Here is a 25,077-nt window from a genome sequence, read left to right as displayed (position 1 = left end):
AGCATTTTTAATAAATATCTCCTTTATTCTCCAGCTCTGTCCAGTCTCTGTTCCAGCTCAGCCTGCCCAAGGCATCAGGATGACCTTGGCCATGGGCACAGAGCTCCAGGAAGAAAAAAAAAAAAGAAAACCCAAACCCAAACCTTTTTGCATTTCAAGGCACGGATTTCCATCTCCTGAAGAAAAGCAGACTCACATCCTGCTGCAAATGGCTGACACGCAGCTTCCAAGGGCTAATGAATTTCCCGAGAACTCATTTGTAAATCCAATAATTAGTTTATGAATAACAATTAATTAAAACTTGGATCCCCCCAGAAATGCAGCATGTCATCCTGTCCTGGGCTCTGATTGATCTTCCCACAGGAATATTGCCAAGGCCCGAGACACATCTATGGGAAAAAAATTAACTGGAATCTGGCACAAAAGCTATATTTTAGTAAAAAATTGATTGAAGGGAAATGCAATTATTAATGATTGCCATGTGTAATTGCCGTGATTATGGGCTGCATTCCGGGGGAAGGACAGGTCCCTCAGGCAATTGGCACATCACATTGCTCCGTTTGTCACCAGCCCCCTCCAGGGCCGGGCGCAGGGGGCTCCCGCCAGGACACCCTGTGCCAGCCGCTCCCCAGAGGGGCAGGACGGACCTTGGGGAAGGGATTGAACTTCCCAGGCTGCAGCTCCCGCTGGGAATGTCTGCTCCTGTGCTGCCCTGGCGTGGGCACGGTGTCACTTGAGGACTCTCGGATTTTGTTCCGAGATTCAGGTGGTTTTAGAGTCTTTTTGCCTTCTGCAAAGCTCTGAGCTAAATGCAAGAAAGAGACGGAGTCTTCAGGTTCTGATTTTTCAAGGTTGCGCGCTTTGTTTATTGTTTCTTATCTTACAATTCTCTCAGTGCCCAGCTGAGGTCTGTGCAGCTGCTCGGGCATCTGGCGACTCCTCCGGCACTGGGCTGTCGCTATCTGTTATACTAATTGTTACGTGTTCTTTATTTATCATTATTTGCCAATACCTATCACTTATACTAAAAAGCTCATCCCTACTTTGACCCAATCTCCTTAAGCTACTTTGTGCCACCGTCACTGCAGGAAATGGAGTGAGGGGAGAAGAAGGAAGAAGCAGGAGACAGCGCCCCAAATCCTCCATCTTGCTCCCATTCACTTCAATGCTAAAAACCCAAACCTACTCTTTTTTCACCCTGTGATGAGCTAAACTCCTGTCTATCACACTCTTGTGGCTTGCAATCCATCCTGCAGGAAGCCTCTCCCATGGACTGGGATCAAAGCCAGTGTCCCTCTGGACTCTGGGCCGGGGTCCCAGACCCCCCTGTCCTGGTCTCTGACCCTCCAGGGCAGCCAAAGGAATGCCCTGGACTCCAACAGAGGACTGGGCTTACCCTGACCCAAATCACCTCAAAACATGGTCAGACTTTATTGGTCTTGATTTAACAAGCAGTGGGAGCACAAGAGAAACCCGAAATTCTCCGGAGCAAAAATCCTTCTGAAAGTGGCAAGAAATTCTCTAAAATCTTCCCCCCCCATCGCTCCCGCTGAAGGAAAAACACAGAGCAGGAGGGCCGAGTTCTGAAAAAGAGACAACATTTCGCTTCATGTCAATGGCAAATTTTAGCTGACTAAAAATAGTGTTTTTAAAGGGAGCCTTCATCCCACTTACAAAGCAGCAGCACCAGTCTTGTTTCAGTCTGACATGTGCCATTCTGCTTCTGAATTTTTTGGTGCAGCAGCTGAATCAGAATATTCATTATTTCCCCAATCTCTACACAACCAAGCGTTAGTTAAAAAAAAAAATAAATTTAAATCTGAGCTAGACCAATACTTTTTGTCTGCTTTTCAGTAGCTGAGACAAACCTAGACCAGCTCACAGCTGTACTCGCTCTGCTTTTTAGTCTGCCGCTGAATCTGCCTTTATTATTTTCAAGATGATTTCAGGCTGATTCTGCATTTCTTCCCATGCTTAAAAGGGAGATAATTTGGGTTCTTGATTAGTTTTTGTGTACAAAATTTTAAATTATTTCGAGTAAGCGAGGCAATTCCCAAAGAAACAAACAGTAGCAAGAGCGGAGTGGCTGTAGCAGCAGTCAGGCTTTATCCCTGCTGTCTCCTGCAGTGCCCCGGGTCCTGGACAGGCTAAACAAGGCTCTGTGAGGGATGTCTGATGTTGATCCCATCCCTCTGGGGCCCCTCACACTCAGGGTATTCCATAATTCCACGATTCTCTGACCCAAAGCTCTCCAGACACTCAGGATCCGGCCTCTGTCACCGGAGCTATTCACAAGTTCCCTTTTTCCTCTCCAAACTCTTCTGTGCTCTCTGTCCTCAACCTGAGAATTCTGAAACCTCACAGAAAGCTGAGAATTCCCATCCAGCCCATTCCAGCTTAGAGGGATTTCATGTTCAGGGCAGAGCCCAGCTCAGGGCTGTGCTCACCCAGGGCTGGGCTGGGGATTGCTCCCAGCAGGAATTGCAGTTAAACTGCTCCTGGGGGAGCTTTTCCTTGCCTCCCAAACAATCATAAACCCAGAAATTCCCAGTTCCCCGTTCCACCTGGGAGTCCAGAAAAGCACTTTTAAGCACTAAAGCAGTTTTAATTCTGCCTTTCAGTAATGATGAGGAATAGCACGTTATTGTCTGAAGGCTTCTGAGATCACACACAGCCAGGTTTGAGAGTTTATTTGATCTTCTCCTTATTTTTCTCCCAACCCTTAAACTTGGTGCTCCTTCCTCCGTGTGAAGAATTCTTTGAACTGCTTGAATAGGACAGGCCATGCCCTCCTTCTCTGATGCCAGTGAAAAACATCACCCCGAGATTCAGCCCCTCTCTGACTGGCTTCCTAATGGCCTGGAAAACTGTCGCTCCGGGCATCTCCCATTTCTCCCCACTCAGGCTGGAAAAATAAGAAAATAAACACTCGTCCATCAAAGGAAGAGCGAGGAAGACAAACACAAATTATCCCCAGGGGCTCCTGGGAGAGCCACCCGCAACCAGACAGGAGGTGAGACTGCAGACACGAGAATTCTCTTACCTGGCTGCCTTTTCCTTCGGCTCCACAGCCACAGAGGAAGCTGATCGGTTCACAGAAAACTTCTGAGCTCTTTGGGCACAAATCCTGGAGGAAAATGGCGCAGAAAGCCAAACAAATCCCGGGCTGCACCCAAAGCAGCAGGGGCAGGGAGGGGATTCTGTCTCTGGGGAGAACCCACCCGGAGCAGCGCCCAGTTCTGGTGTCCCCAGCATGGGAAGGACAAGGGATGGTTGGAACAATCCCAGAGGAGACCTGGTGACGTGGCTGCGTGGTGCCCAGCCCCTCGTAAGCCCCACGGGGCTGTTTCGAGTTCTGAGGGCGTCCAGCACTTCTCAGACTGGCTCAGAATAGTTGGGAGACGGCTGAGCAGGCGTGCTTCGGAAAAGGAGAGGTTTTAATAAATGATAAAATCACAAATGGTACAAAAATAAAGCAGGAGCTGTGCTCAGGTGCAGGACAGCCCTTACACCCGGCTAAGACACCCCAAAAAGCCCTGAGCACCTCTCTGCTCCTTCTTAATTTACACAACGACCAAGGAGGGGTAATTTGTCTTGCTGCCCCACAGAAACAGCCGCAGCTCTGGGGAAATATTCCAAAAATCCAAGAGGCGCCGTGAGAAGGGCACGGAACTTTCCAGCTCATCTTCCTCCCATGGTCAGAGGTAAATCCAAACCCTTTTCCTTATATGGAAACATCCACGTGGGTGCGAGGACGCACTGCAACACGCTGGGGGTTTCAGAGCCAGGCTGGGAGAGCTGGGGCTGTCCAGCTGGAGAGGAGAAGGTTGTGTGGACACCTTCAATTCCTGCGGGGAATTCAAGTGACAGGACAAAAGGGAATGGGTTCAGGCTGAAAAAGGGAAATTTGGGTCAGATGTATGGAAGAGGAGCAGAGTTTTTTCACCTGAAGGATTGTTCATCCTGCTCCTTGTGAATTTTGCCCTTAAATTAAGTCAATTTCTTATTTCTCTCTGAGAAATCTGGCTTTTCTTTTCCTTTCCCTAAATACCACACACTCTTCTCCGAGTGCCAAATCAATTGTATGGGCGTTTAGCATTAAATATGTTAATTGCTTTATGATTTTAAATTAATTAAAGAGTGGTCTTCTGGGAAATTTAGCATCTCCTGTCAAACCACTTCGTTGTTTGCAATGAGTCCAAAATCAAAATAGCCCATCCTCCTTCAACTTTCTGTGGAGTTAAAACTCATTAAATCGTATTAATTTCTTTATTTTTAATTTAGCCATAGATTGACTTTCTTGCCCCCTCAATAACTGGCTGCAGCTGTTTGGCGCCTTTGCCACCAGAACCAAGGATATCTTCGTGTTATTAGTGAGGAATTCTTTGTCCTGCTGAATCTGGATGGAGTTTGAGCTGAGAGTTCCCACTTAGATCCGTGTCTTTGAGCCCCTCCAAAATTCCTTCGGGAGAGCGAAATGTCCTTCATCCCACCCTGTGGCAGATTTCTGAGGGAAGCTGAGATAAAGCTGAAATGAGTTTTCTCTGCTGACTAAAGAGGAGATTCAGTGGCCAGAGGGGTGAAATATCAACAGAGCTGATTGAGAAGAGCCCATGAGAGCAGCATTCCCGTTAAACCAGGGGTTTGGATCTGTCCACACACCATTCTTATCAACTCACAAACAAAACAAAATGCTCCTTGAGCTCTGAACCCTGTCTCATCTGAATATAAATTAGAAAACAAAGACAAACAGCAAAACAAGCTTTTTTCTGCAATCCCAGAAGTTCTGCTCGGTGGGAAGGAACAACTCCCTGGAGATGGCCCAACCAACTCCCTCAGGAGTGGGGAGGTGGAGAGGAGCCCGTTCCCAGCCTGGCTCTCAGTTCAGAGCCCTGCACAGCTCAGACCAGCCTTTTTCCTGCCCCTGGAAGGGTTCAAAGATGTGTGGAGGTGGCACTCCAGGAGAGGGTTTAGTGGTGAACGTGGTGGGGCTGGGCTGCGGCCGGACTGGATGATCCCAAAAGCCTTTCCCAGCCTTCAGGATTCTGGGATTCTGTTCCTGTGTGCTGCCTCCTGCTCCTCCCAGCTCCTGCTGGTGCTTCTGGTGCTGCCTCATTCCCTCTCCTCCACCCTGGCTGGCCCAGGGATCCCCTGGATGCAGCACAGAGCTGCCAACCTCCTCTGAACACACGAAAAAACGGGGGAAATGAGCTGCTCCTCACTGAGGAAACAATCTTTCCCTTGCTCCCACCAGCAGGTGAATGCCTCAGAGCTCCACCATCTCCCCACCCAGGAGATCGGCTCTTCTGGCACAGAACAATTCTCCCTCACGGATGAGATAATGGAAAAATAACAAAAAAAGAAGAGTTCCCAAGTGGCAGCTTCCTTTATTGCCTGGTTTATTCTCCTCCCTCAGATCTGAGAGCGTGAGCAGCTCACAGAGATGGATTTAAATCGAAGAGAGTGCAGCCCACGGGCAACACCGGTGCCCCATCCTTTGTCCAGGACCTCCTCCTCCTCCTGCTCCTCCTCCTCCTCCTCCTCCTCCTCCTCCTCCTCCTCCTCCTCCTCCTCCTCCTCCTCCTCCTCCCCTGTTTCAGAACCAGGCTCAGAGGGGCTCTAAAGCTCAGCCTGAGAGGGGATGAAGCAGCACAGGATGGGAGGAGAGAGGATTTGGGATTTACCCTCCTCCTGTGGGGCTCAGCCCCAGTTTGGACACAGCGCTGGCAGCGTGGGGTGGCTTAGCCCAAGCCTGGCTCATCTCTGCCCTAAGCTGAGCCCTCCCAGGAGCTGGTGTGTCCCTGCAGGTCCCGGGAGGGCCGTGGCCATCCCACCGTGGGCTGGGCTCTAACGGAGCTCTCGGTGCCCCCCGGGTGGGCACAGCCCCTCTCTGGCCCTGGGAACCCGGCCAGCACCCCAGGACACAGGGATGGCTTTCGTCCCTTCCCACCAGCCTCGGGAGCCGTGGATTCCGAGGCGGAGGGCACAGCTCATTCCCAGGGAGGTTGTCCTCTCCCGGTGCCGGTGTTGTCTCCTGGCAGTGCACAGAGACAGCTCCATTATCTGTTTGTGCCAGCGCTCGCCGTGCCGAGATGTCTCTAATTAAAGGCAGGCCGAGCTGTAGATGCAGGAGATCTTAATTACATGTGTGTGAATAAAGTGCTGAGATGTGAGGGTCCTTCCTTTCCCTTGGAGCCAACAGATCAAAGAGCAAAGCCGCTCCTTGGAAAGGCACAGCTGCTTCCTCCAGGGCTCCCTTGTCACCAGGCTTGGCTTGGCTTGGCTTGGGGCCAAACTGGGAATAAATCAAATAAAGAGGCGTGGGGCTGGTGCTGCAGCAGGGAGAGCAGCTCAGGGGGAGCCCAGGGATGCCCCCAGTGAAACCTCCGTGGGGCAGGGAGATACCTTTGGATTTTAGCTTTTATATTTTTCATCTATTTGTAATCCTGCAGTTCTTTAGTGTAGAACTCCAAACCCCACACACAGTGTGAGCGGCTGCTTCCCTATTTTGGTGAGACACAGCAATTCCTCTTCAGGCCTGGGGATCAAGGACACCTCACTGCCTCAGGCCCTGAGAAATGGGAACAAAAGTGAGTTGAGGGGAGCAAACTGGGGGTAAATGACTTCATTACCTGAAGCTGTAACTGGGAGCTGAACCCCCAACGTGCAAATGGACCAAACTTATAAAAGTGTGGAAACCCATGGCCCATTGTCCATTTTGGGTGCAGCTCCTGGGGGGCTTCATCTGCCCAAAATGTGCCTGAAGCCCCTTCAATAAACACAACTGCTTTTTATTCCCTAAATTCTGCCTGGCCTGTGTTTTTAGGTAGTCCCAAAAGGCACCAGGGGGCTGCAGCCTCTCTCTGCACAGGTCCAGGCACATCTGTGACCTCCAGCAGCACCCCGAGTGCCCAACCTGCGGCCAGCACCTGCTCAGGTGGGCGAGCTGAACGGTTTCAGCCCGTGGCTTCGGGTCCCAGCTGGGAAGGGGCAGCTCTGCCCCAGTTCTGTCCCCTGTGCTGGGGCCAAGGGACAACCTGAGCCCTGTCGCAGCAGCACCATTCCCTGAAAAGGTCCCACATTCACAGGAAATATCCCACAAAAATCTGGTTCCTCCCAGCCCCGGGGAGAAGCTGGTGCCCGCCCCAAGGGTTGTGCCAGGCTCCAAGGGCTGGCACAGCTGGAATCTGGGGGCTGGCACAGGCAGGAGGAGGGATTCACCAGCAGGGATTTGGTCCTTGCACCGCGTGCCCAGTTCCTGATGGGAATGAGGGGTCAAACCGATGTGCTGGGAATGTCTGCCCACAGCTGGCCCCAAACACACCTGGGCAGAGGTTGTCTCCAAGGACGCTGATTTGGGGGTTTGCCCTGTCCCCTCAAAGGATCCCAGTGCTACAGGAAGAGGGTTCTGCTTTCAGGTGAGGCTGCCAAGGGAAGGAGAGGCTGTTCTGGAAGAGCAGAGTCCTTCGGTATCTTTTGGAAGGGGATTTTTACCCCTGGCACAGCTGAGGAGGGAAGGAGACCCTGGGTGCAAGAGCTGGAGGCACACTGTGAGATGAGTGACCCAAAACCACCCTCAGCCAGCTCCTCAGTACAGCAGCCAGGAGTGTGACAAGTTCGTGTGACAGCATCTCCAGAGCTTGGTGACTCTGGACAGCACAGGAATGTAAACGTGGTGTGTCCCTCCCTCCAGAGCAGCTTGGATGGACAGAAACAGTTAAATATCACCTGGCTTTTCCTGCAGAAAGCTCCAAGTGGCCCTCAGAGGGTTCCCAGGAGCTGTCAATATGCTGCTCTCTCCTGCATTTCATTTCCAGCCAAACTCAAGGGTTTGGGAGTGTCCCTGGGCTGGCTCTAACCTGGAGAGGTGTCCAGGCGGTTTATGGCTTGAGGGGAGTTCCAGTGAGAGCAGCACCAAGAATCTGCCTCTGTGATGATGCAAACATTCCAAAAGTGAGGTGAAAGCACGTTCCCAAGGCACTCAAGAGGCTTTTCAGCTTCTTAGGATGTGTTAGCACAGGGAAAGGTGCTCAGGCCACTCTGGTGGTAAAACCCTTCTGGAATTTGAAGGAATACACAAGGGAGGCGTAATTCGAGCACTTTGGGAAGCCTCAGCTCGGCTCCCCCCATCTCCAGCGAGGGAGAAGATGCTCCAGTGCCAGCCCTGCCCTCCACGAGAGAGGCAGAGCAGCGGCCAAGGTCACTCATTCCTCAGCTTTGCTGCATCCCTGGCCAGGTGCCACCACAGTCCCCAGATGGAGCTGCTGGACAAGTGTCCTTGGCCAGGGGGAGGCACATCGGCTTCAGCGCCAGAATCCACCGGGACCGAGAATCCGCTGGGAGTGAGAGTTACTGGGAGTGACTTACTGGGAATGAGAGTTACTGGGAATGAGTTGCTGGGAATGAGAGTTACTGGGAGTGAGAGTTACTGGGAACGAGAGATACTGGGAGTGAGAGTTACTGGGAATGAGTTACTGGGAATGAGAGTTACTGGGAATGAGAGTTACTGGGAGTGAGAGTTACTGGGAATGAGAGATACTGGGAGTGAGAGATACTGGGAATGAGAGACACTGGGAATGAGTTACTGGGAACGAGAGTTACTGGGAACGAGAGTTACTGGGAATGAGAGACACTGGGAGTGAGAGTTACTGGGAATGAGAGTTACTGGGAGTGAGAGTTACTGGGAATGAGAGTTACTGGGAATGAGAGTTACTGGGAATGAGAGACACTGGGAATGAGAGTTACTGGGAATGAGAGTTACTGGGAATGAGTTGCTGGGAATGAGTTACTGGGAATGAGAGTTACTGGGAATGAGAGTTACTGGGAATGAGAGTTACTGGGAATGAGAGATACTGGGAATGAGAGTTACTGGGAATGAGTTACTGGGAACGAGAGTTACTGGGAGTGAGGGTTCCTGGGAAGCTCTGTGAGCAGGGGAAGGAATAAGGACAAAGCTTCACGTGAATGTTTAACTGCTCTGATTGCAGCTCCTTGGGTTTTTGTGCAGTGGACGCACAAAAAGAGGTGAACCACAGCACAATCCAGTCCAGCTCTGCCCAGGGATGAGCGGGGAAAATCCCAGAATCCCAGGATGGGTCAGGGAGCACAGCAGGTCCCACCTGGTACCACCTCCAGCAGGGCCATCCCAGAGCACAGGGCACGGGATCGGCGCGGGATCGTTTGTTCCCTTGGGATTTGGGAAGGGCGGGGAGGGCGTTGCCCACCCAGGGGTGCTGATGGGCATGGTGGGGTCTCTCTCCCACCCAGGAGCAACTCAGACCTCACAAGGTTTTCCATTCAAGCACAAAAGCTGGATGAATCCTCCTCAGGAAAAGGGACGGGAGTGCACAAACCCAGCTGGGCCGCTGGGATTTCCATCTCCACGCTCCGAGGGTGAGCTTGGCTCCTGACAGAGGCACGGACACCCCCACTCCCTTCTGGCAGCAGCCCCACCAGGATAACCCCAGGGAATCTCCTGGCCGTGGGGGTCAGATGATTCCCAAAATCAAGGCATGGCATTGCCAGCGCCCAGCTCAGCCTGGTCCAGCTCCCAGGAACTCCTCCCCACGCCCTGCACCTCGTTTTCCATCTCCTGCAGAGCTCCAGGCCTGGATTTGGGGCTGCAGCACCTTCCTGGGATGCACGGGGCGAGCGGAGCTGCTCAGCCTCTGCCTGCAGGGCTCTCACCTTTCAGCAGCGTAACAAATTACTGCCACCCCTATTTCCCCAGAGCTTGGACAAGCTCTCCCTCCTCCTGGCATTGCTGTTCTCTCATGGAGCAATTCCTCCCCTATCTCGGCTCCTTTTCGCAGTGGCTGGAGCTGTTTTGATTAAATGAAAATGCTGGATATTACCAGGGAGGCTCAGGGCTGCTGGATCCTCCAAACCCCCCGCACTGGGAGCTGCTGAGAGGTGCAGGGAGCAGCTTTACTCTGAACATTCATCCCTGCACTTCATTAGCTCACGGCCATAAATTCCGTGCCTCAGCTCTCTGTTTTATCGCCATCAAACGTTATGGACTCTTTCCAAGCCCGAGCCGTGATGTTGGGAATAATCTGTCCAGCGAGCAATAAAGCAAGGTGCTTTTAAAAAATTTACTCCGTCGTTTCCAACCCAAGGGAAGCGGCCTTTCCTGGAATAATTCCGGGCAAGCAGGGGCTGGGAAGTGATGGGTCAGCTCGGGGGCATGGGGAGGTCTCGGGGCACCTTCAGCTCTGCATTTGCCTCCTCTTGTGAGGTGGAAAAACGCAGAATATCTGCTGCCACGGTTACCCCAGCGCTTTGTAATCGTCAGTAGGTTTGTCCTCCTGACGCGGCACCGTGCTCAGGGATTGATGCCACCCCAGTTTTATGGAGAGAAACCTCAGGCTGAGAGGCCAAGGGCGCTCAGGAGCCGGGAGGCGAAGGCAGGAGCTGAAATAAGATCTGTGCTGGGCTCTGAGCGCAGCTCCTGCCTCTGGCCCCGTGCCTCTCCTTCATTCTCCTGCTCCCAGCGCCTCCAGTGACTCCCAGCACCGGGGCAGGGACTGGATGATCTTTAAGGTCTCTCCCAACCCAAACAATTCCATGTTTTTCTGTTCCTCTGCCACTTCCCTCGGCCCTTCCTGGATGCTGAAAACGGGTTCCTGTTTCGAACCCTGGGCACTGGGGATTCCAGACACGCACTGACCCCCAAGCAAACACTGCATCGACCTGAGGCCGTGGAGAAAGCTCCCAAAATTAAATAATAAAACTAACATTATGGGTGTGGGGTTTGAATAAAAGCGTGTAAAATCACATAGTAGAAAACTTAAAGTTTGAAGTTTTAGAATATGCTACTACATATAAAGCAAAATAAAGGTTTTAGGGCTTAAGTCCTTGTTTTTCACCTTCCTCTTCATAAGTTTAAGTAATATTTTATAATTAAATATAAAGCCCGCCATTGCAAGCCACAGGTGGTTAATTATTAAGTTAAAAGCAAAAATAATAATTTCATTTCTTAATTATACAGTTTAGCCTTAGAAAGCTCTGTTAGAGAGATAAAGACATCTCCGTTTTTACTTTGTTAGCTAAAGGTACTCACAGTTTGCGAAACTGTAATACAAATAAGAATTAACAAACATCTAAGTCCAAACAAATAAAATACTCATTTTATTCGCTCATTTAATCCCGACTCTAGCCAAAAAGAAAATAAAACACAACAAGTTCCCATTTTCTCAATTCACTTGGGAAATCCTCTGTCCTCCTCCTTCCCCACCTGTTCCAGCAAAGAGCTCAGGACAGGGCACAGGCAGCTGGAAGCCTCCAGTGAGGAATTTTTCTCCCCAAATCCATCTCTGAGCTCCGTCCGGGAAAGCCGCACAGAGCACATCATAAATCACATTTTAAATATTCCTGGCTATGCCATCTACAGGGGTCAAGGGAAAGGCTACCAAAGCATTAGCTCTGTCAAGAGCAAATATCACCAGCACTAAATCATATTTGTCTTGAGGTTTCTAAAGGGGAAAAAAAAAAAAAAAATTAAAAAAACCCAACCTTATTTTTGTTGTTGTCTCACCTGGACTTTTTACAGCAAAACAAGGTAAATTTTGCCATCCAGAAGATAAATTGAGCTCAAAGCCTATTGCAAAGTTCAGCCTGGGAAGGTCTATTTGCCATAAAATTCTGTTCCTTAGTGGAAGCGGTGAATATTTCTTCTTGCCTCAGATTAATGCATCAAGGTAAAAATCCTCTTTAACACTCTCACGTACACACCATTTTCCTACAGATGGTGTTTATTCAGGTTTTCAAATTGCCCCCCACAATCAAAAACCGACACCTGGGGCACCGAGAGGCCATTGCTGAGCATCCCTGGCGTTCGCAGGGAGCGAAACCCTTTGGAAATCCTCCTAACTCACAGCTGCATTTCGAGACCTCCAGGTAGCTTTGGAACCCCCATTTCCACATCTGTGCACAGCCAGGGGCTCCCTGAGCATCTAATTACCAAAACAATCCTGTGAGAGCTGTGGGGAGATCGTTCACTGACTTTGGACTTTGCTCCCGTCCTTTCCTGGGCTCTGAGACGGTGAAAATCCGCTGGAGTTGGGGATGTGGAAGTGAGGGGCTGGAGGAGCCACACGGGGCTGGGGCAGTGGGAAAGGTGGGAGCACGTCCTTCGAAATGGTGCCAAAAACTTCCAAAGTTCTGCGTGGACCGGGAAAAGTTCCAGCCTGGCAGGAGCAGGATGGGGGAGGAGATAAAAGCTGAAAGGTTTGGGAGAAGAAAGCTCATCTTTCCCAGATAAAAAAAATGGAATAGAATACTAAATATTGCAATATAATAATATTGTAGATAGTAATAATAATGTATTAATGTTCAATAATGTAGATAATAACGCTGCATTAATATCCCCAGCTCCGTTCCTTGCCCTGGACACGCTCCAGCCTCTCAATGTCCTCTTGTCCTGAGTGTCCCGGAGCTGTCCCCAGCTCTGTCCCTCCTCGTGGGGCCCCTCCAGACCCTCCACCACCTTCCTGACCCTCCTTTGGACACCCCACCAGCTTTGTCACCCGTTTGTTCAGCTGTCCCAGCTCCTCCAGGCCCCGTGGAGCAGCTCAGGAGCAGGGGGGTCCTGGCAGGGTTGGGGAACAATAAAAGCTGGAATTGGATAGACTGGAACAGGATAGACGGGAATGACACCAGGGGAATCATCCCAGATTATGCCTGGGAGTCACACAGAGCCTGGATTCACTCATGGAGACCTGCACGATGGGAAAAGCTTGGAGCGATCTCTGCTGCTCCTCACACGTTCCTCATCCTTTTCATTCCGATGTGGGAATTCCCACAACTTTTCCTCGTTGGAAATATCTCCAATTTTGAGCTGGGAGCAAGAGGAGCACATGGCTTAGGCAGAGTTTGATCTGAGGAAGCAGGAGCCTGGTGGCTGAGGTGAATTCCTTCTGGCTCTGCTGTGTCCCTCCTCAGGTGACCCCAAAGTGCTCCACAGCCACTGCCAGGGGCAGAAGAACCCTCTGTAAGTTAATTTTAAATGCATCATTCCTCTAAATTTCCCACGGCGGCTCAAACCTTCATCTTATTTTTCATGTCTGGGCTCAGCCCAGAGCAGAGTGCTTTGTCTCCATGAGGAAGTGTGGAATTGGACAGGGTATTTTTGAATTATGGGGATCTGGGAAGACATTCTGCATTTCCCTCCCTCGGAAGGCTGCAGTAAAGCTTTGATGTTGTTGCTTATTTATCAGGAGAATGCCTGGGAGCAGAGAGTCCAACTTGTAGTCACTTATCTCCAGGAATAACTCACACCCGAGATGGTTTCGCGCTGTTAAAATTGATGGACTCGGTGCTGGCTTAGAGGATCCGCAGAAAAAGCTGGAAATGCAAACAGACCCAGGCTGGGTGAACATCTGGCTCAGCTAATTACCACAGCCTGCCCCTCTCCCCTCCTTGGCATCCCAGGGCAGCTGAGCCCTTGCTTGGATGTGCCTGGGACAGAAGATTGAGATTGCCTCAGGGCTGGGGGCTGGAGGAGCCGGGGGCTCCAGGCTGCGGGGGCACTCAGCTGTCGAGGCAAGGGAGGCAGCAAAGGGCACCAAGGGAGCTGCAGCATTTCCTGCACGTGCTGCAGCTCGGAGGAGAGGCTGCCACGTGGAGTGGATGGTCCTGATGGAAAGGAGGGCATGGGGAAAACGCTGAGCTGTGGATGGAGCCATCATTTCCATCTTTTAGTGCTGATAACAAGAAATTCACAGGTTCCCGCACGAAGCTGTTTGGAGGTTGAGAAGTTCCTTTAACACAACGATCTGTCCTGAGGGTGAAAAATAAATGCACCTGTAATAACAAGGGATGTGTCCCATGGGAATCAGTAAAGAAAATGTGTAAACAATCCCAGAATGGATAGATTTGATGGACAAGTAAAATGCCTTTTACTAACCAATAAAATAATTAACAAGAAAGCTGTTAACCAATCAAAGTTGCCCTGGAGGTTTGTAAAAACTGTATAAAAGACATCATGGGGCCGTAATAAAGAACCTTCTGAAGACTTTCACCGTGTCACTTTATGTGTGGTGACCATCTCCACAACAACACTGACCTTGCCAGGAAAGTCATACAGATGTTTTCAAAAAATAAAATCCTTGTGGAGGCTCATTTTTCTCCTCTCTCAGCATCTTAAATCTGAGCTTCCAAGATGTTACCCTGGTTTTTCTGAGTTTCTTTATTAGCCTTTTGATTTTCATAAATGGAGTCAGATCTTTTAGTTACTGTAGAATATTAGAGCAGGTTTTTTACCTTTCCCACAGAAGTAATATAAACAAATCCTTTGTTTTTCATTCCCTGTCCTTTGTTTGCATATTTCTAACCTGAAAACAATCGTAACTGACAATTCGTCTGGCCACTGAGGCTGAGGGGTGGAAACCCCAAAAAGCCAATCTTCTGCTAGACCCACAAATGTATAAAAAGTAAAAAAATAAACAAAGGGGTCTCTTCTCTCCGCTCTTTCAGCTGGGAGCTGGATCAGAAGAACCTCTGTGAAAATCTCTTGTCTGTGTGTGACTGCTTTGTGTGTCTCGGTGACATCCAAGTGGCCCTGCTGCTGCAAGAGCCACAGATGGGCACAAAAGCAGAGGGGTTTGTGCCCCTGGGGCTGTGAGGTGCTCAGGCTGCGAGCTTGAGGGATCATCCAAAAACCCCGGGGCTCTGGAGAAAAGGTTTGCTCCAGCAAGAGCTCTGCTCCCACCCTCACGGTGACAGTCACGAGGGGCTGTCAGCAGCACCTCTCCCCCGAGAGGGACATTCCAGTAACGAGCAAATCCCAGATTCCAGCTGCTCAGCCCCGGCTGCAGAGCAGGATGTCCTCCAGGATGTCCTCAACATCAGCCCTGCGATACGACTCATCGGGGCATTTTTTTGGTTTTTATCTTTTTCCAAAGGAAAAAAAAAAAAAAAAAATCCGAGCAGAAATTCTGCTTTGTGCTCTGTCACGCGGAGAGGGATGGGATGAAAGGTAATTGGATCCTGTTGCTTCCTAAACAGCTAAATATTTACATATAGGCTGGGCTATTAATCACGGCCCCATATGGCAGCAGAGCTCTGCGAGCACTCCGGGGAGAGCTGCTGGGAGCAGTGTGTTTGTCTCCCAAATGCCTCCCTGACAGCTCCACTTTCATCACAATCAGCTGTGACACCATAATTACAGATTTGGGGAGGTTTGCAGCCTGCCCGTGATGGATTGTTTGATACACACAATTTAGAAGATAGATGCTCTTATTTAAATCGGCTCCTTCGGCGAGGGAAGCGCAGGGAACGAACGGGAGCATCCCGGGGCCGGGCCAGTGGCCAGTGCCGCCTTGCAGTGGCTACCTGAAACAGAGGATAGACAAAATTAGGAGGATAAAGGTGGGTTTTAATTGAAAGCCTTCAACAGATGCATCCTGAGCAGTCAAACACCTCCCAGAGGCTGCACCCAAGATGGACAACGGTCACGAGTTTTTCAGATAATTATAAGTTTGGCCCATTTGCGTATCAGGGGTTAATTGTCCACTTACAGCTTCAGGTAATGATGTCATTTACCCCCAGTTTTCCCCCTCAGTTCAGTGTTTACATTTCTGGGGGCCTGACACCATGAGGAACCCCTTGATTCTCAGGCCCAGAGCAGAATTGTTGCGTCTGAGTAAAACGGGAGAACGGCAGCTGACAGGAGATGGAGCTTAGAGTGATACACTAAAGCAGGAAAAATAAAAATCCAAAATCCTAAAGCACCACCAGGACCAGCCCCAGGCTCCTTGCAGCCCCTCTGCTCCTGGCCAGGTCCTGGCAGCTGCACGAAGACGCTGCTGAACTTCCAGCCTCTGTCCTCTCCTTGCTGGTGACACCACCGCTGACTCCTTCAGCCGTTCCCAGGTCCTGGCAGGGTTTGGGTCCCTGGAAATCCTCGTGGGAAGAGGGAAAGGGAGAAGGTCCTGGCTGCTGTGGCTGTCGCTGGCCACTGCCTGCTCCCAGCCCAGCTCAGCTTGTCCTTCCCCAGGGCAGTAAATCCCAGGCTGGAGGAGGTTTCTTTCCATTTATTTCTTGTTTTCCGGCTGCCAATTCTATGGAGCAACAAGATCCAGCATCCTGCTCAGGTGTCAGGGCTGGGGCGTTGGAGGAGAGGCTGAGGGAGCTGGGAAAGGGCTGAGCCTGGAGAAAAGGAGGCTCAGGGGGAACTTGTGGCTCTGCACAGCTCCTGACAGGAGGGGACAGCCGGGGGGGTCGGGATCTGGGAACAGGGAACAGGGACAGGAGCAGAGGGAACGGCCTCAGCCTGGGCCAGGGGAGGCTCAGGGTGGACAGCAGCAGGAATTTCCTCATGGAAAGGGAGCTCAGGGATTGGAGCTGCCCAGGGAGGTTTGGAGTGCCCATCCCTGAAGGTGCCCAGGGAATTCCTGGAGGTGGCACTCAGTGCTCTGGGCTGGGGACAGGGCGGTCTGTGGGGGCTTTCCCAAGCTACACGATCCTGGAACTCCTGGGAGCAGGAAAACGGCTCCTTGTGGCACAGCAGCACTCTGCCGAGCAGGGAAGGTCAATCACTCCTGGTTTATCCGAGGGGATGCAGAAGTTTTCTCCGAAGATATTCTCTGTGTGAAGGAGAGAAAGAAAGAAAGAAAGAAAAAAAAAAAAAAAAAGAATCAGGCAGGATCACACATAAAGAAACAGTGATGACAAGCAGAAAATTGCAGAGCTTCGGAAAGTTATGGCCGGATAGAAAGCATCCAGCACAGAAGTCTTTAGGTGACCTAACCCAGCTGCTGCTAATGTTCCAGCAGTAATAAACAGGAGCCACTTCCCTGGCTCCTCTCCTTCGGGATTCTCCACTGCAACACTGGTTGGTACTTGAGTGCCATCGTTTATAGCAAAGCTGTTGTCTGGTATCACAAACTCTGGGACATTATTACAGAACTGGCCCCGCAGCAAGATATGAATCAGAGTTAACCTTAGCAGGCGCCAAATATTTACTTTAGAAAAGGCAAAGATATTATTTCATAAATCAGAAATGGTTCCCTTGGCCCTTGAAGGACACTTCAAAGCAGACTTGTAATTACGGAACACATCCTGGGATGCCAAAGCAATCGAACCCACGGCTGCCCCGTGGCTGCTGGGATCCCAGCCCGGCTGTGCCTGAGGAATCCCGGTTCCACTCTGCTGTCACACAGCAGTGCTGCTCACCCAGAGGCTGAGTGGCCGTGGGAGCGGAACGAGGAGGCTCTGAGGAGCTGCTCAATGAGCTCTGAGCAGCCTCTCTCTTGAGCTGGGGCTTCCAGACGTGGGGCAGTCCCCGGATGGCTGCTCCAGACCCTTCCCTGCCCGTGGCTCAGCAGCAGAAGGGACAGAGTGGCTCTCTGTCATCACACTGGCATGCCCAGTGTCATTCCCACACAGCCAGACCCCTCCTGCCTGCCCTGAGAGCTGTCCAAGGTCCCTTTCCATGGAAATGGCCCTGCCAGGGCCCTCCAGGACCCGTCACCCTCTGGGGGAGATGGGAACAGAGCCAGCTCTGGGACAAGGGCACACCAGCCTTTGGGGAAGGTGAAAACCCAGCCGGGGAGCAGCCTAGAGCAGGGGAATCCTCCAGACAGCATTCAGCCTGAATCCCACTGCGTGCCTCTCTCCTGCTCCTGCCTGAGAGGGAAAGCAGCAGGAGCTCACAGCGGAATTGTCCCTTGGCACAGCAGCAGTTCTGCCTGGGCATCACCTCCCCTTGGGCTGCAGGAATCTGCATTTACACCCCAAAGCACAGGCTGGGTGCAGGGGGTGCAGGGTGCAGGGGGTGCAGGGTGCAGGGGGTGCAGGGTGCAGGGGGTGAAGGATGTGGATGGTGCAGGGTGCAAGTGATGCAGGATGCAGGGGGTGCAGGGTGCAGGTGATGCAGGGTGCAGGGGGTGCAGGGTGCAGGTGGTGCAGGATACGGATGGTGCAGGATGTGGATGGTACAGGATGTGGATGGTACAGGATGTGGATGGTGCAGGATGTGGATGGTACAGGATGTGGATGGTACAGGATGTGGATGGTGCAGGATGCAGATGGTGCAGGGTGCAGGTGGTGCAGGGTGCCCAGCCCCGGGCAGGTGATGCCCCTGAGATGCCTGGACACTGCCACCTGCACCGGGCATGGTGAGATCCTCCCCCAGGAGCTCTTCCAAGCCTCTCCTTGTGCTGCTGGGAACATCCCAAGGGAGTCGGAGATGTTGGCAGGCTGAACCTGCATCCCTGGGGCTCCCCTGGTGACACAGGAGGAGCGAGAAGCCACCGAGCAGCCCTGTGTCCCCAAGGGACATCAACCCTGGAGTGAGGGCTGAGGGCTCCCATCCTTTCCGAGTCTGCATTTTAAACTGGTTTTCTGCAGCTCTCCACACTTTTTCTGACGCTTGTTATGGCTGGAAATATTCATTCCCGGGCTCTGCATGTTAATTCCTCCCTGCCACACTCTCCCCGCTCCTGTGCCCCTGACCAGAAGATCCCAAGGCACAAATCCCTTGTTTCCCGGAGAATACTCGTTCGTCGGAGCTCATCTTTATTTATCAGGAGTGGTGTCAGCAAGGCTTTAAAAACCCAGCTGATCTCCGCTGTCTGCTCGCCCGCAAATCAAAAGAGCCTGCGGGAAATCGGGTAGAACAACCATTAGATTAAATAAAAGCTGCCCCTCGGCCTCCTGCGCTTCCCTAATCCTCTTCCCAGCCAGCGCAATGCCCGCTGTGCTAATCCACGGGACACGGGGGGCTGCGGGACCGTGGGCTGGAATTACAGCAACTCCTCTGCGGGATAACGGAGCCTCACGTTTTATTTATTTATCGTCCTCATCATTCTCGCAGCGTTTAGGGAGAGCCGGGGCCAGGGGAAAGGTGGATTTTCCATGGAGATGGAGTTTCAGTTCCTCCCTCCGGCTCCAGCCGTGCCCCAGGGTGAGCAGGGAGCAGGGAAATCCCAGCCGGGGAAATTCTCACTCTCTCCTCAAATCCAGGGTGCAGGCAGCAGCCAGAACGCATCCGGATCGTTCCTGGAGTCAGAAGTTGAGAGGAGCCAGGGAAAACGTCCCAATGGGAGTCACGGGAGCTTCATTTCTGCGAGCCCCGGAGCTCAGCAGCTCTGCTCTCCTTCTGCAGAGCCCGGAGCCCTCGGGGCTGCAGGAGCAGGGGTGGGTGCAGGACTCTGCCCTGGCCTCCAGCCTCTCACTGATATCTCGTTTCTCCAGGTGCTGTTGTTTTTTCTGTACTTCTGGAGTTAAAATTCTCTCTTCCCGCTGTTGTGTGCCAAAGCCCAGGGAAGGGAGGGGGCTCAGCTCTCAGAGCCTGGCACAGAGGTAATTTGGATTTTCCCTCTGGACACAGCTCCCCCTCCAGCGGTGTCACGGGAGCTTTATCCACACTTCCATCTATGGCCCCTTGGGGGGAATGCTGAAAGGATTGCCCACATCTGGGCAGTGCTGTGGGCACATCTCCCTGAGCCAGGGCAGGGACGAGGTGTCAGCCTGGCACAGCACGAGCCTGGATTCCATGGGAGAGGAAGGGGCTGTGCCATGGCTCCGACCCCCTGTGCCTCCTGCAGCTGCTCAGCGCAGATCCCTGCCCTGCCCTGATGCCCGAAGTTTTATCTTTGATGTATTCCATGTTCTGTGCTGCCCAGGGTGCAGCTCTGAGCTCACACTCAGGGTCACTCAGCTCTCTGCACACAGCAGCCACACAAAACAAATCCTTTTCCTGCTGCATACCAAGGACAACTGGGACAAGTTTTCAGCCCCAAAAGCACAAACAGCGGTGGCTGGAGGGAGGAACAAGAAGGATGGGACCTCACAGCCTGGAGCTGCAATTGGACAATTCAACCCCAAAGTGCAAATGGACCAAAACTGATCCAAGTGTGAGACCTCGTGACCCTTTGTGCATTTTGTGCCCATTTTGGGTGCACCTTGGGTGCAGCCCTGGCCAGGCTCTTGTCCTGTCCTAGGTGGATTCTAAAAAAGCATTTTTAATAAATATCTCCTTTATTCTCCAGCTCTGTCCAGTCTCTGTTCCAGCTCAGCCCTCCCAAGGCATCATCCCCAAGCCCTGGCAGAGCCCTCAGCCCTGCTCTGGTCCGTGACATTTTCCCTGGCGTGGCACCAGTCCTCTCTCAGCTGCAAACCCCTCCTGCTCCTTTCCCCTGGCCGTGGCAGGGTGAGGGCAGGTGCCCAGCGGAGCCCCGGTCCTTGAGGTCCCTGCTGGTGCTGGATGTGCCTGGCTCAGCTCGGAGCTCAGCTGCAGCCCTGCGGAGGCAGAGCGAGCTGGCAGCCGATCCCCGCTCCCTGTGTGCAGGGAGAGATTTATCCCTTGGCCGTGGCTCGGGGTTTTTTATTTCTAAATGCGAGAGGCAGCCCAATAAACCCTTAATCACCTCCCGTTGGAATGTCAGAAATTTAGAGTTGAGATTTTGCTGTATAGTGATATGGGTGAGTTAAGACGGAGGAGGATTTGGGGTGTTGCCTAAGTCCTTCTTCTTCACTTTCTTCGTTCTTTTTGTGGGTTTAGGTGGTTTTCTGTGATTAGGTGAAAAAGGTCTGCCTGGCAGTCCTTGAGTGGTTGTTATTGGTCAATTACACATAATAATACAAACATGAGATACAACAAACAACCAAGCCCGAATTCAACCCCTCATTTTCTCTGTCTTTATCCCAACCTTAGCAAAGGGAAAGAGAAGCCAAAAAACCATCACCACCTCCACACGCCAGGCTCAGCCCCAACCCGGGCTGTAATTCCCTTCTGGCCCTTCAGCCAAGGATGACAATTCCCAGAGAAACTCCAAGGAGGGCTCTGCTCCCCCCAGGGCTCTGCCCCTTCTCCGCTGGGCTCGGGGCAGTGACCCACTCGTGTCCCTGAGGTCCAGTCCCCTCTGCCTTGAGGTAAATGCGTTTTGTGACCAGTTCATTGCTCTGGCTCAGCGCAGTGACAGAGCTGGTGGGTTCCAGTCCCCTAGCCTGCAGCTCGTGGTGTGATCAGACTCTTGATCTGAGAGCGCTGAGCGAGTCCAGCGCCTTGGAAAGGAGCCCGAGCTCCCCTCCGTGCTCCTGCTGCCTGAGGAGGGAGCAGCTCCCAGCAAGCGGGGGCTGCTCAGCTCCCTGTGCCTGGGGCAGCGCTCTGGGCATGGATCTCCTGCCTGCTGAGGGATTCCCTCCCTGCTGGGGCTCTGCACTGGCCCGGCCCGGGCTCGGGTGCCTGGCTTCATTCCTTGCTCCCATGGGGGCATCTGAGCCAAAGCTGGGGCTTGGGCTCTCTCAGGGTTCCCCGGAGCTGAGTCCCTCACCTGTCCCCAGCAGAGGAAATTCCCTCCCCAGAGGCCAGGTGTCACCGTGAAACACAAAGAAATCACACGCAGACAAGAGATTTCTGCAGAGGTTCTTCTGATCCAGCTCCCAGCTGAAAGAGCGGAGAGAAGAGACCCCTTTGTTTATTCTTTTACTTTTATACATTTGTGGGTCTAGCAGAAGATTGGCTTTTTGGGGTTTCCACCCCTCAGCCTCAGTGGCCAGACGAATTGTCAGTTACAATTGTTTTCAGGTTAGAAATATGCAAACAAAGGACAAAGAATGAAAAACAAAGGATTTGTTTATATTACTTCTGTGGGAAAGGTAGAAAACTGCTCTAATATTGTACAGTAACTAAAAGATCCGACTCCATTTATGAAAATCAAAAGGCTAATAAAAAAACTCAGAAAAACCAGGGTAACAGCCAAGGTGAACAACAGCCAAGAAATTCCCTCCAGCCCTCAGCAGCCCAAGCTCATTCCTCAGCGGCTGTGCACCTCAGGACGCGTGGGTCACTGTCCCTGCCAGGACAGCAGAGGTCCCAGGGCAGAGGAGCGATGCTCTGACCCCTCGGAGAGGTGAGGGCTTTGCTCACACACGCCTCTGGCTCCAGCACCCCCAGATGGGGAAAATCTCCCGGCTCTGAATGGATCTCAGCAGCCTCAGGTCAATCTGGCAATAAAAATAAAAATAAAAAAATTAAATAAAAAAATTAAAATAAAGCATTATTGGTTCTTACTGAGCAATGCTGGGATGGAACAGAAGGACAGAAAGCTTTGCTCCCTCTGTCATGGTAAAGAATAAATAGTTTTTTTATTCTTTTCTGTGCCAGAGCATTAATTCCACAGGGTGGGATCTGTGGAGCCTGCTCTGGTGACACTCCTGGGCCAGGTGGGGAGAGCAGCCAGGCCAGAAGGTGGCTGTGGGACAATCCTCAGGGGAAAAAATACCCGGAGTGAGAACTTCACAAAGAACGGAAACTAAACCCCCAAAAAACCCAAAAAAAACCCCTCATATTTTGTTCCTCTTCTGTGGGCTATTGGAAACACAAAGCAGAATTATTTCCCACAAATCCTGTGAAGCATAATCCCATTTTCTCCTGTCATGCCTGGATTCGCTGCAAATTTACAAGGTTATTTTGAACATGCATTAAAATACGTGTATATTTTTAAACAAGCATTTTATAATTGCACACAACTCTGTATACCTCTATGGATTTGGTTTCTTTGCGAGGGGGAATTTTTGGATCACACCCCTGGAATCTCCAGTTTTCCCCGTGAAGCTATGGAGGACAGGCCAGCATTTCTTGGGCTCCACTCTGGCATCTGACCCACCAAGCTCAGCCGGCCCTGGGGTGAGGAGGGGGAGTCCCAGCCCCTCCTGGGCTCCAACATCACCAGAAAGTTCTCAGCACTTTGTTCTGCTTTGCTTTGTTGGCTTTTGTTTTGTTCTCGGCACCCAGCTCCTCGCACAGATGAGATTTGATTTGTGTGAAGCGGCTTCTGGGCGTTTCTTGCCGCTGCTCAGGTCTGGGAGATTTGTTACAAAACAATTTCTCCAGAAACTGTGACGAATGAAAATTTCCATTCTATGTATCCCAATGAGAAAAACGCTGGTGGGAAGAAGCCAAGCAAAATATTTCATGGGTTTTCTCTTATTCTCCAAATCCTAAACTGGAAAAGTGTTGTGGTGGTTTGTTTTGGTTTGGTTTGGTTGTTTGTTTGGTTTGTTTTGTTTTGTTTTTAAGCTGGAAAATGAGAGTATTTGCCTCAACTTTCTGTGCCCACACCAATGTGAAGAAATATTTCTTGCAGGGAGAGACCAACAGGCTCTCCACAGCGCAAAAGGGCTGAGGATTTATTGGGAAGCTTCCTTTTTATGAGGGGAAAATGTTGTTATGTTATTTATCTTCAGCTGCTCCCCCTGTTTTTCTGTTGCTTCTGTGGATTTCTCACGGGGGGGGGAAACACGGAGGAGGCAACTCCAAAACGGAACTTTTCCATTTGGAAACAGAGCTGGCAAGAAAAAAAATTAAAAAAAAGAAAATCCTGGGTTGGTTTCAATCTGCTGCCTGGAAAGTTAAACGCAGAGCAAATGAAAATTTTGTCTCACTTAGAAATTTCCCCGGGGAAAAACTCGCAGCTCTCACTCAGCTCTGCTTTTTTTTTTTTTTGAGCTTTCCACATCTGTAAAACCTCCCCTGCCGAGCTGTTCCTGGAGGGGTTTTCATAATCGTGGTGGTGAATTGTCCCTGTCACACACCAAAGCCGCCAAGGGAGGAAGGAAGGAAAGAAGGAAAGAAGGAAGGAAGGAAGGAAGGAAGGAAGGAAGGAAGGAAGGAAGGAAGGAAGGACGGAAGGAAGGAAGGAAGGAAGGAAGGAAGAAGAAGGAAGGAAAGGAAGGAAGGGAAGGAAGGATAGCCGAAGGAAGGAAGGAAGGAAGGAAGGAAGGAAGGAAGGAAGGAAGGAAGGAAGGAAGGAAGGAAGGAAGGAAAGGAATGAAGGAAGGAAGGAAAGGAAGAAGGAAGGAAGGAAGGAAGGAAGGAAGGAAGGAAGGAAGGAAGGAAGGAAGGAAGGAAGGAAGGAAGGAAGGAAGGAAGGAAGGAAGGAAGGAAGGAAGGAAGGAAGGAAGGAAGGAAAGAAGGAAGGAAGGAAGGAAGGAAGAAGGAAAGAAGACGCAGAGTTCCTGAGCCAAGTCCTTCCCTGGGTCCCCTCTTTGCTGTCAGTCTGTAATTCAGGCAGGTTTCGAACAAGGGGCTATAAATTATTATTTAACAGGTTTTTAATTGCATCATGAATCCGTGTGTCATTTCAGAACTCAAAACACTTTGTAGCAAACAGTTCCACACTTGAATTAATTAGAAGCTGAATGGGAAATGCACTATTTTCTTTTCTCCCCCCTAATTTGCTGCGCTACAAATTATTTCTTCTTGGTTTGGGGTTATAAAAACCAGGCTATTGATGCCTTTTTCATCCTTTTGGTGCCATTTACTCTCTTACAGATTGTTATTGTATCTCCCAGGATATTTTTTTTCTGATGGAACTGGAAAAAAAAGAAAAAAAAAAAAAGATTTTTTTTCTGATGGAACAGCTCCCTGCAGCTCCATCTTCCCCCTGTGGAGATCACAGTGCACTTTGGGACGTCCTTCATGCTGCTCCCTCTGCTTTTTCAGCCCTGCACTTGATTCTGCTGCAAGTTTTTGGATAATCCATTGCTTCAACCAAGCCAGCCTCCTGCAAAAGCTCAGTTCCTCCTTTAAAGAGCACTAATGGGTGTGCAAGGCAGCCCCTGCCCTGCTAAATGCCGTCCCCAATCCTTTACTTCTACCGTACTTATCCCTGAGCCTGCCGCTTCCAAACCCCGGCGCGGATTTCAAAGCACTCGCTCCATTCGTTTGAGGCAGTTCCTCCAATTCTCAGCCCGTAAAGGAAAGTTCCACCGGCAGAACTTTCCTCAGTTCCTCCCCAGCAAACATCAATGCGAGGAGTTCAGCTGGATTTTCTGCTCCAGCCTTATCTTCCTTGAGCTTTTCCTTTCATGCCTCGCTCATTTAGTGGCCTTGGAGCCTCTCTGGCAGCGTTCCTGCTGCTGCTGCTGTGTTTCAGAAGGATTTGTTGGTATTTCTTGAGCACTTAGGAACTTGTTCCTCGAAATATTTCTCGGCCTGTCTTGTGATGATTTCCCAAGGATGTTGCCAGAGCTGATGTTCTTTCCTCTTTCCCCTTTTAGACACGGCACACAGCTGAGGGCTTGCGGGGAGCTAACGCAGTGCGACAGGGGGAAAGCACGGCAGAAATG

General features: G+C 51.2%; 1 protein-coding gene across 1 annotated transcript in view; it reads right to left on the bottom strand.

The window, feature by feature from the left end:
• Positions 1 to 25,077, bottom strand: part of SHISA6 (shisa family member 6) — a 201,259-nt gene that overhangs the window by 174,908 nt on the left and 1,274 nt on the right. The window lies entirely within an intron of this gene.

This window comes from Hirundo rustica, chromosome 18 (genome assembly GCF_015227805.2).
Source record: "Hirundo rustica isolate bHirRus1 chromosome 18, bHirRus1.pri.v3, whole genome shotgun sequence".
In the NCBI taxonomy this organism is placed as follows: domain Eukaryota; kingdom Metazoa; phylum Chordata; class Aves; order Passeriformes; family Hirundinidae; genus Hirundo; species Hirundo rustica.
Note: the sequence above shows the minus strand (reverse complement) of the source record. Positions and strands in the feature narration are given on the sequence as shown.